We start from the raw sequence: 12,294 nt of genomic DNA, 5'->3' as shown, positions 1-12,294 counted from the left end.
TTTTGGGTCTTTCTCACCACAGATAGCTCTCATGATTTCGATGACAATACTCGGTGTTTTTCATTCTCGGGGCACCTGATCATAATGTCAAGCCTTACAAGATGTTGAAGTACAAAGAGTCCAGGACTTCCTCGATGCAGAAATGTTTGAGTTTATTCATAATGGTTCCTACTGGTCAATCCCATTTCATATGCCGCAAGTAGAATGTTTGATCTTCCTCGAGGAGTAGCTCATGAGAATCACTTGCAACTTGTACTACCAGAGGCTTCCTTCCCAACAACTCTTGTGTGTTCCAAGTAACGACTTTGATGACCAAGCGGCAGCGGCTATTGTTGTTCGCTGATAGTAATACAATGTTCCTCCATTCAGTATGGTGATTTCTGTTTCAGCAGCTATGTTTAGGGCTCCCGACCGAGGGATAAGAAAGACTCCGTTTTCTTGAGTTTGCATCATTGGCAGCTCAAATACCTAAAGCATTCACAAACTCCAGTCGCTGTTTTTTTGGGGCTCCCGACCGAGGGATAAGCAAGACGCCTTGTATCTTGAGTTTGTGCACCACTAGAACGACTCAAATCCCTAAAGCTGAGCACTTACAACTTCTGTATGGCTTCGCCAAAATCTTCTTCTGGGAAGTAATCTGAAGGGTTCTGCAGGAGCAGATACTAATGCTTGGTGTGCTTTCCATTATGGGGCACTTGGTTATCTGATTGAAGACTGTAAGTCATTCAAAGACAAGGTTCAAGACATGATTGACACCGAGACTATCACATTCGCACTTGAGGGCCAGAACTGAAGTTCTCCTTTGACTTAGCGGATCTTCTGAAGCAATAAGTCCATACGGAGAGGATCTCCTCAATGTTGGCAATTCCTAATTCATCATGCATGTTCATGTTTAAGCTTTCTTGTTTTGTTCAATATTGTTTGCATGCAAAACTTGTTTGTCTTTGAATTATAATCACAATGCATTGAATATGTTTGCCTTGAAAAAATTCATTCGCTTTTGCTCTTATATGTTTTTCTACGCTTTTGTGGTACTCAACTCTTGTTAATAAAGCATGATAACTCCGAAGGGAGAATGATGAACATAATACCAAGAATCTCAAATGGTATGTTTTTTAGTAGAACCCTGTTGGTGATGTACAGGCATTGTTTCAAATTCCCAAACACCGGAGATATAAGGGAGACAGACCCTCGATAACCCCTATGAGCCTTTGAAGTAGGAGTTTCTTTTCTATACGAAAAAACCCTTATTTTTTAACCCAGGGGTGGGTAGTATTCAGTTAACCTGATCGTGCATTCAAAATTCATCAGGAGCACACATCTAAGGATACAACAATGGTTATCCTTCAACAGATTGAGGAAATTCAAAATCACAACGATTATCCGTCACCTCAGGAGGTTGAGACATCAGGATTATCCCTCACATCAGGAGGTCGAGATCGACAGCAAAACCGCAGTGGTTATCTCTCACATCAGGAGGTCAAAGGATGATAATACCACAATGGTAATTCATCATCAATCAAGGACTCAGGAAGTCATAATCACTTCCAACAAATCATAGATTCAGGATCACACGAGTTGTTCAAAAGAAAAGAATGAATCAAAAAGAAAAAAAAAAGAAAGAAAGCCCGCTAAGTCAACAACTTGAAAGCATGTGACTTAGGCAAAAGTTAGGGCATCCCGCTGGACATCCAAATCAAAATTCAAAAGAATTTGTCCAGGCAAAAGTTAGGGAAACAAAACAAAAAAAGTGAAAGCGAAAAACAAGGATTAGAAAATAAAAATCCTCATTGAAAGAACAAAGTCGTGTGATCAGACACCAAAACAAAAGGTAAAGTGACTGTCATGCCCGAACGCCTCCTTGATTCCTCAATCATCTCAAATTCCTGTTGAAATATGAATGTTTGCATCAATTTAACTGAACTTAGGACTGGAGAACATCACGAAGGGGGTGGGCACTAAATATTTTGAGCCTAAAAATCTTTTTTTCTAAAAAACCGTGAACTTAGCCACGTTACAGTCCTCAAAAGTCCTAATTGAAGCAGGGTTAATTCGAAGGCATACAGTAACGAGAATATGATACACTGACTACTAAGAGGTTTGCTAAAATGCTTGAGTTGGTATCACACTATCTTTCTTTCACAAAAAAAATCGATGTTACGACATCCTTTCATAAAGTTTCTTTAAACTTCCAGAAAAACATACTCTTTGCATTAGAATTATATTTCTCATAATAAACATTGTTTGCATATGAACAAGTGCTTGACATCAAGAAAGTTTCCATCATGAACTTCAGATGTTATCCTCCTAAAGGACAAGTTGTCTTCCGAACTCCGTTGAGCAGAGGCAGCAATATCTCATGTTTAATCACACTAAGGGGCACAAAAGCCTTTGAATACTCTGTCAAGTTTTCACTCAATCTGAGGCAATCAGGTCAAGATTCGAAGAATCTCTCAAAATGCTAAGCAATCAGGGGCATTCACCCAAGCGTAACTGAAGCTACCTCCAACACAGGCCATGCAGGGGCACGTTTTCAAAGTCATGCTACTGGGGCAAGTTGGCTATGATAGCACAAATCTCAAGAAGTCCTTACGAGACGAATTTCTTCAAAGTACCTGCAGGCTGGGGGCAAGACACTATGCATTGGTATTTTTCCCTCATCAGGAGATGATCAGTTTAAGTTCAGGTGTGAGCTAAACAAACTTATGAACTCGAAGACCGTCGAGAAGTTAGGATCATCATCCTCAACATTCATCAGAGACTGAAAGTCTATTACTTGTTGACATCTTTACAATCAATACGAATATGCAGAACACTATGAAAGTCAATGGTTGTTTGGTCCCCTTTGAAGTCAACATTTGCTTGACCCCTTAAGCCCACTTCCTGGTGGCATTCTCTTGGAGAAACAATGCATGTTTGATGCTCCGGCCGATACTTGTTTGGTATTCTAATTACTGCTTGCCTGTCAACTCATTGAATCCATTGCTTGTATGGAAAGTTTAAAGCCTAGATGTTTGACAATCTGTTTGCCCTTGCATTTTCCCATTGTGGGTGAGCATCACTATCCTCCGTCATGTGAGGAAACCCCGTGAAGATGTTATGCTATATCCTGGGGCATTTTCATCTGTTTATCTCGCAGGTACATCCTTTTGAGCGCATCATGTGAGCGCATTGGCGGATCTAGCCAAGTGAGAGATTCTCATTCCCCAGCTGAGTACATTCAGACAAGGTTTTCTTTGTTCCAAGATTCTCGTCTCCTCAGGAGAGCACATCTCAATGCCATTTCCGTGCTTCAGAAGTCTTATTCCCCGATGGAATATCTTCTCCCCAGTTTAATCATGATTGAATGGTATCTGATTTCCCAGCAAGCTCTTAATGAGGTTCCTTGCCCGAATTCCTCATTTCCCCAGTAGAGTGTTTCTCTCCCCAACAGATTGACATGTTTCCCCTAGGAGAGTCATCTTATTCCCCAGTGGAGTAATTTTAACAAAAGGTTCTTATGCCGAGTTCCTTATCCCCAGCGGATTTCTTATCTTCTCAGTGGACCATTATGCAGAAGTATTCATCTTCTCCACTGAGTCTCTCCTCAACAGAGTTTCACTTGCATCCTCAGCAGAATCTGTTTCCTTCAAGGATTTTCCCAGCGGAATGCGTTCTACACAAACAAGTTGGTCACTTCACATCAGAGTTGTCTCCATGACTTGCCTTTATCTCTAGGGGTGTTCGCGGTGCGGTTTGGGCGGTTTTAACGCTAAAAATCATCCGAACCGCGAGAGAAAAAAACGTGTGGTTTGGTTTGGTTCGGTTGGCTTTCAAAAATAAAACCAAACCAAACCAAATCAAACTAATGCGGTTTGGATTGGTTCGGTTGGTTCGGTTTTTTTTTTTAAAAATATTGAGCTATATACATACATATAGAGATAAAATATAATTTCGTGTTTAGCCATTCATACATTACTATAAAAAATTTATAATTGTCAAAATAAGATTATAATTTGATACATAAAAATGCTCTTACAATTTTATCTTAGGTCTAAAGAATGACATACATGAAATTGCATTCATAAATAAATATTATACAAAGAATACAATAAAATATATTTTGTATTTATACATGAATAATATTTTATTTTTGATGATATATAAATTAAAATAAATATCATACAAAGAATATGATAAAATATACCCATAATACTAGTTGATTTCTCTAAAAAATTGAAGAAATATATATTGGTTAGTAAGATTTTATAAAATAATGCGGTTTGGTTTGGTTTAGTTCGGTTTGCAAATACAAACCGCAAACCGAACCAAACCGCGCGGTTCCGCTAGAAAATGACCCGAACACATCCGAACCAAATGCGTTTTTTTGCGGTTTCGATTTGGTTCGGTTCGGTTTTGCAGTTTTCTATTGGGCTGGTTTGGTTTTGAACACCCCTATTTATCTCCACATCCCCGAAGTGTCGAGAATTTGCTTCTCCAGTGAAGTTGCCAGGGTATTCCCTAAGCAGTCAATTGGGATGTTCATATCCCCAAGCGGGATTTATTCCCCAAACAGAGCTCGCATCCAGATTTGATCGTCTCCAACAGATTTCTGATCCATCTTTGCCAGCTCGCAGTTTGTGACTTCTGGTCACTCATCTTGTGCTCCCCGCAGAGTTCTATACTCTCTCTAGGATTGCTTCAGCACTTCAGTGCCCCTCCGCTGTCTCCTTAAGAAGCGTTCGAATCATGCATCATTCGCATAACATTCTTAAAAGCGTATAGCGTATTCCTTCTCAGGAACGTTATTCCCTAAACATTCATTCATGCATCATGCATAAATCATATCATATCTGTTTCTTTCTACAGGAAAGTCATCAAGATATTCTAATGCCTCCCAGAGAGCAACTCGCCTAATCGTTACAGGCGCTTATCCTGATGTCTAAATCAGAAGAAGTTTGTCTCCCTCTCCCTGACATTGTCAGACCAGATGTAAGCCATGCTTATTCCCGATGTCCCCAGATTGGTTGAAGATATCTGTTCCTATCCTAATATCCAGATTAGTTGAAGGAATCGCCTCCGGATCTCCCAAGATCTTCCTAAGGAGCTAGCCCATTGATACCTCAGATCAGTCGGAGATATCTCCTGATGATTTATTTCATCAGAAGAGGACTGTCTATTATTCCTGATATCGCCAGGTCAGTTGAAGACACTCCTATTCTCGATGTCCCTAGATCGGTTGAGGATATTTGTTCTTATCCTGAAACTCAGTTTAGTTGAAAGAACCGCCTCCGGATCTCTAAGATCTTCCAAAGGAGCAAGCTCTCTGATGCCCCAGATCAGTCGGAAATATCCATTCCCTGATGATTTAGTTCGTTCAGAAGAAGATATGTCTGCTCAGTCCTGATGTCCACAGATCAGTTGAAGACAATCTTGATTCCCGATGCCCTCAGATCGGTTGAGGAGGTCCATTTTCTTCCTGATGCCCCCAGATCAGTAGAAGGCACAATCCTGATGTTTCCGATCAGTTGAGGACTTCCACCCACCTGACGATTTATTTTCGTCGGAAGAAGACTTGCTTGCTTAGTCCTGATGTCCCCAGATCAGTTGAAAGCATTCTTTAAAATTCCCGATGCCCCCAGATCGGTTGAGGATATCCATTTCCTTCCTGATGCCTCCAGATCAGTAGAAGGACACAATCCTGATGGTTCCGATCAGTTGAGGATGTCCACCCACCTGACGATTTATTTTCGCCAGAAGAAGACATGTATGCTCAGTCCTAATGTCCCCAAATCAGTAGAAGACATTCTTATTTCCGATAATCAGATCGGCCAAAGACGTCTGTTTTGCTGTGATATCCAGATCAACCGAAGATGTCGACCTTCTCTCTGTGCCCAGACCAATTGAAGTTTTTCCCTCAACAATGGGGTTGCCTGGTCTTTCTTGTTGCAAGTAGGATCAGTTAATTATCAAGAGCGCAAATTATCGAGTTCATTCTGGTATTCAATCTCCTTTCACCTCAACGGTTCGAAACTTTCGTTTCTCGCTCGTCAAGTTCAAGAAGTTTGAATAGGGGCAGCTGTTGCACCCCAAAATTTGCCCTCTTTCTCGGTGCTATAAGTTATCAAAAATGTTTATTTCGTCTCTCAAAAATCAAGAAATATTAAAGAGTTTTCGTTGTTTCGAGATCATTAAGTATAAGGGTTTATGAGGTGACTTGCAATAGAACCGGTCTTAGTACAAGGTTATGAGCTTAAGGAGAGCATTGAGTGCAAAGCCTCATTCTTTCTAATATTTTCGACTTAACATGTGATGTTGGTCTGAATTGGTGAATTGAATTGAGTTAAGGGTTTTCATTGAAGATGCATATCAATTGGAACTGGTTCCTTGAGATTTGAAGTAAAGTTGAGTTCAAAGGATTAAAAGTTCTTAAGCATCGGCGGAGATTTCTTAGAATTCAAGTTACGAGTCCAAAAGGTGTATATCATTCATTAAAATTTCAAGGACATAGTTTTCACTTATCATTCAAACCATAGCAAGGTCTCATTACAAAAACTTCATACACTACAAAAATCCAAATTACAAAGCCCACTAAACCATACATTTTAAGTTTCATTCAAAGCCCATGTTCAAACTATCATTACAATATCATCACAAAATTCAGCCCATGTTCAAATTATATTTGCAAATCCATTCAAGTTTCATTACAAAATTACACCAAAACTCTTTACATCATGAACAAAGCAAAAACATAAGTCTAAAGAATGAATGTTCCTTTTGCATTTTCCTTGACCAAGCACCTTCTTCAGCCATTCGGTTGCAACCCTGCACCTATGTCAATATCTCACGCTTTTTTGCATCCAAGTAAACCGAGTCAGCTCATAGTAAAACTGGTTCAACACAATACAGTCCAAGAAAACTGGAGCTGCAATTAAACGTTCAAGAAAAATCCAATTGCCAACTGAGTGTAGAGTGGACATAAGAAATCAGAACAAAAATATGGAATAGAGAACTCACATAACAGAACCAGAGAAGAAAACGCAACAGAAAAAGGAAAATCGTAACAAACTCTTGAACCGGGAAAACTCTCTCTGGATCTTCATCTTTCTCTCATCATCTTCATCGCTTCTTCAATCTTCACCACATTGAATTCTCCCTTCAATCTTTAGATTCTTCTCACTGCATCTTCATTCAATCACCTTCAAAAAATTCTGCAATCAACATAACAGAAAACCAGAAAAAACTCAAAATCAATCTTCAATCCTCTTCCATTCATAACCAATCTCACTCCTCTCCATTCAAGGATTCAGCTTAGTCTTCATCATCTTCCTCAGAACCTCCATCGATAACTTCTCATCAACATCTCTTGATCGGGCATCTTCATCATCACCATTCTCAGCAATCGTCAATCTTCAACAAGAACTTCATCAACTCACCATAATCGTATTCAATCCTTCATTAGCATCATCAACAAACTGCAACGAAACTTCAACAAAATCCTCTTCTCATAATCGATTCGGATCTTCATCTCCATAATCAGCACCACTCTTCTTTCTTCATCATATAAATTCCACCTTCAACTTCAACACTCCAATAATCTTCATCGTTCACCTTCAACCAAGTTCATGAAATCTGCAAGAAGCCGCAATTTCCGCGAATCTTCAATCTTCTCTGCAAACAACAACGACATCGCAGCGTCAAACATGGAAAATTAGTTCAGAAAAGAAGAAGGGAAAGCGTGAGGCAGAAACGGAACATGTACACGGTGCCGAGTTGGAGAAGTTCACTGGCGGTGGCTGCTCAGAGAGGATTAACGCCGCCGTTTCATCGTGAAGCAGAAGAGAGAACAAGCTGAATAGTCACAACTCACGTAACCCTAAATCCCTCTTTGTTTTTTCCTTTCAATTAAGTGAGCTAAGGCCTTGATTAATTGTGATTAGTTGAGCTTAATGGACCATTAATCTAAATAAAAATCCGATAATTGATTGACATTAATGGAAAATTAGATTGACATATAGGTTTGAATTGAACTTTGAATCATGAGAATCTGATGGATCACCATAACATTGGGCCTTACGAATTTATGCTGTTCATACCTCCATAGAAGCCCAATCACGCCCTCATTCTTGTGTTGAACAAAAAGATGTGACAAAAAAAAGACATGCTATTGGGCCTTAGCGCCCAAAGTGCTTTCTGCACCATGATTTCAGCATTAAACCCCCCTGCGTGCATAGTTTTACATATTAGATTTAGTTGTTTTAACTAGTTTGTTTCCTATTTCTTTTAGATAATAAAAATGTATGAAAACAATGATATTTTTGTTAGACTTTGACGTGATAATAAAATATAGAATCACTGAGTTTTGCTAATTTTTGGTTGATAAAAAGATAATACAAAAACATGTGATCTCTTATTTTTGTTAGTTTTTAGATAGAAAACGCCATGAAAAATATTACATTTGTCAGACTTTTGCATGATTAAAAAACGAATAAAAAACATGTATTCTTTTCTAGTTAGAATTAAATTTTGTTTTCTATATTTGTTTTAGAAGATCATAAAAACACGCGATATGTTCTCTTGTTAGAATTTATTTGTTTTGTTATATAGTTTAGTTCTAATTCTTTGATAAAATGCCATGAAAAATATGATGTTTGATTAGATTTTTTTGCTAGTATTTTCTATAGCGTGCTTCCTTGTTACTACTGATTTGTTAGCTGAAATGTGCGAGATACTTCGAGAGAGCCTTCGATTGCGATTCGACTTGCTTCGTGTTCCACTTTATTTTTGGGACACAAATTCGCTTCCAGTGCGATTTGTCTTACGACTTGATTTGTGTCGTGTTCCACTTTATTTGTGGGACACGGACCTATTTCCGACGCCAGTCACCTGATCTCTCATTCATTGAGATGTATACTCTTGTATTGTCTGGTTTGTTTCTCTTGCAGGTTGCTCATGTGGTTATGCTCGACATGTACCACATGTCGCTCGTGATTTATTTTCACGACGACGCTTTCTGACTTGCTTTGCTTGATGATGGCTTACGCGAAGTATTCCGGACTTCTCTGCTCACGCTTGCTAGCTCATTGCGGATTTGCTATCCGTTTGGTATTGTCTCCTTGTCCCTTTTACCGCTTTCTGCATCATCCTATAACATGAGAAGTAGGACTTAGACATGCATCTGGCCAAGCCCTCGAAAGAGGCTCTATTTTTGTTGGTGTGTTTATATTTGTGCTTTGCGGCAGGGAGTCATGGTGTAATAAGTCCTATATGGCACTCCGTTAAGTCCTCATGCAAGGCACGCGGAAAGGGTTAGCAATCAACCCCCGCCCAGTCTCATCGAGTCCGTTCGGTATGCGCACGCTACGCGTTGCATTCTTCTGAACTAGCACAAGATCTTGTTATCGAGTATGTCAGGAAAAGGGTTCATGCAATTGGACCCCCGCATTTCCTATAGACCGCGTCGCTCGAAGTTGATGCTTAGAGTACGCACGCACCGTTTTCCTTTCAGATCCGTGACGACTTGGTTGCTGAGAGGGATCCGCTCCTCTTGTCTATGGCCCGATCATTTTCGCTAGGTCTAATGCTTGGTTGACTCGGGTGATTCGCTCCCTTTGGCTATGGCGGGACTGCTTTTCTACCACTCAGCCAGTGCCGTTGGTTTTGTTTGCTTCACTAGCGGAGCTCGTTTGTGTGATATTATTGTTTGCTTTTTCCTTTTCCCCCGTAGGTTGCTAGTTTAGCTTAGACTTGTACCCTTTGTATGATAACATTAGGTAGCAAGCTTTCCCCTTAAGCTTAGGCCTTCCTCATGCATTCTTTAAAACACAAACCACACTCTTTGATTTTCTTTTCTTAAGAGCTTGTTATTTCCGCTCCATTCCCAAGCGTAAGACTCCAAAGGTCGAGCAGCGGAGTGTGAATGTAACTCGTTCACCTAAAAAACACAAAACAAATAGAAACTAGTTAGCCGAGCTACGATACCTCTGATTCTGCAAAACAGATACGTAGGCAGCGGGGTAGGGCCCGTGCGAGCATAATCATTTCTTTTCCCTACATTCTGCATTCATTTTAGTCCAGATTAGCATAGATTCGTTACACACCCATAGTTTTAGACACAAGCGTGGATACCATCGAGTACGATGGGCGCGTGGGGTGCTAACACCTTCCCCTCGCGTAACCGACTCCCCTACCCTCTTCTCTGGTCGTGAGACCGTTGTTTTGTTTTGTGGTTTCCTGGCATTCCCTTCCTTTTCAGGATAAATATGTTAGTGGCGACTCTGTTGATTTTCGCGGTAGCGACACACCCGTACTGTGGTACCCCACCAATAACATCACTCTACTCCTATCATCCAGCTTCTTCCTTCTAGCTTCTAGAACGTGTTTGTAACACACAAAACCAAAAACCTTCAGATGACTAACACTTTGCTTCTCTTTAGTCCACTTCTCTAAAGGAACAATTTCCTTCAGCCTCTTCGTTGGACACCTGTTGAGCACATATGCTGCAGTAGCAACAACTTCTCCCCATATATTATGAGGAAGCTTCTTCTCTTTTAGCATACTTCTCATCATATCAAGCAAAGTACGGTTTCTACGTTCAGCAAGACCATTGTGTTGAGGAGTATAAGGAGCAGTAACTTCATGCTCAATTCCATTATCATCACAGAACTTCTGGAATTCTGTGGAGTTATACTCACCTCCACCATCCGTTCTGAGAATCTTTATCTTCTGACCACTCTGCTTCTCAGCCTTCACCTTGAACTTCTAGAATTCTGTGAACACCTCAGTCTTAAACTTGATAAGTGTTACACACATCATTCTTGTGAACTCATCCACAAAAGACACAAAATACCTATTTCCTCCAAGTGAAGGTTCTGGAAATGGTCCACACACATCAGGGTGCACTACTCCCAGAGCATGCTTTGCTCTTGGAGCAACTTCTGATACAAATGGCAATCTGGGTTGTTTGCCTTTCATGCATACCTCACATGACTTCTCAGGCTTCACAATCTTAGGAATGCCATGTACAAGCTTCTTAGAACTTAGATGTCCCAGACTTCTATAGTTCAGATGCCCCAACCTCTTATGCCATAGCTTACTATCACCTTCTGAGCCTTCAGCACTCAGACACTCTGTTTCAGCTGTTTCTACATTCACTTTGAATGTTCTGTTGCTTCCCTGTTCAGATTGCATAATCAACTTCTGATTGGAATCATACAACTTCAAGAGGTTGTTCTTCATAACAACCGAGAAACCTTTCTCAATGAGCTGACCCACACTCATCAGATTGCTTCTGATTCCAGGAACATACCAAACGTCTTTGATCAGAACAGTCTTTCCATTCTTCACTTTGACTTTGACATTTCCCATACTTTATGCATAAAGATACTTATCATCAGCGCATCTGAAGCCATCAATAGCACAGGTTCATCATCTGATCCTCCTCTGGCTATATTTGCTTCTTCTAGTCTCCTTCCTTTGTTTGCCAAACAGTCTCTAGCAAAATGGCCAAACTGTTTACAACAGTAACATTGAACTTTCTTCTTATCATTTCCCTTCTGATATCTCTTCTCACCAGAAGTCGAGGCTTCCTTCTGGAATCTATCACCACGTCTATGCTTTTGGTCCTTCTTGACAAAAGAAGCCTTCAGAGCTTGCTCAACTTCTCTCTCAGAAGTTCTCTCAGTCAGACGCAACTCTTGTGCTTCTAAACTGCTTTGCAACTCTTCTATTCTCATGGTTTCCAGATCTTTAGAATGTTCAATAGATACAACAATATAATCAAATTGAGGAGTAAGTGACCTCAATATCTTCTCTATGATTACTTGTTCAGAAAGGGTTTCTCCACAAGCCTTCATCTCATTAGTGATCACAATCACTCTAGAGATATACTCAGAGACTTTCTCATTGTTCTTCATGTTGAGATTCTCATATTGCTTTCTCAAGGATTGAAGCTTCACCTTCTTCACTGATATGTCACCACCGTAACACCTGACCAGTATATCCCACGCCTCCTTTGACGTCATAGAATCAGCAATCTTCTCAAACACATTCACATCTACACACTGATGAATGAAGAACAACGCCTTTTGGTCTCTCTTCTTCGTCTCTCTCTGCGCTTCTCTTTGTTCTTCCGTTGTATCCGCTGCAACCAGAACATATCCTCTAGTGACAAGATCTAGAACATCTTGAGCACCAAATAATACACGCATTTGAATCATCCATCTATTCCAGTTTTTACCATCAAGAACTGGAAGTTTGGTATTCAAATTGCTTCCACTCATCTTTAAACTTGTGCAAACAAAAATAGATTTTACT

The sequence above is a fragment of the Vicia villosa genome, unplaced genomic scaffold (genome assembly GCF_029867415.1).
Source record: "Vicia villosa cultivar HV-30 ecotype Madison, WI unplaced genomic scaffold, Vvil1.0 ctg.000888F_1_1, whole genome shotgun sequence".
Lineage (NCBI taxonomy): Eukaryota > Viridiplantae > Streptophyta > Magnoliopsida > Fabales > Fabaceae > Vicia > Vicia villosa.
Note: the sequence above shows the minus strand (reverse complement) of the source record.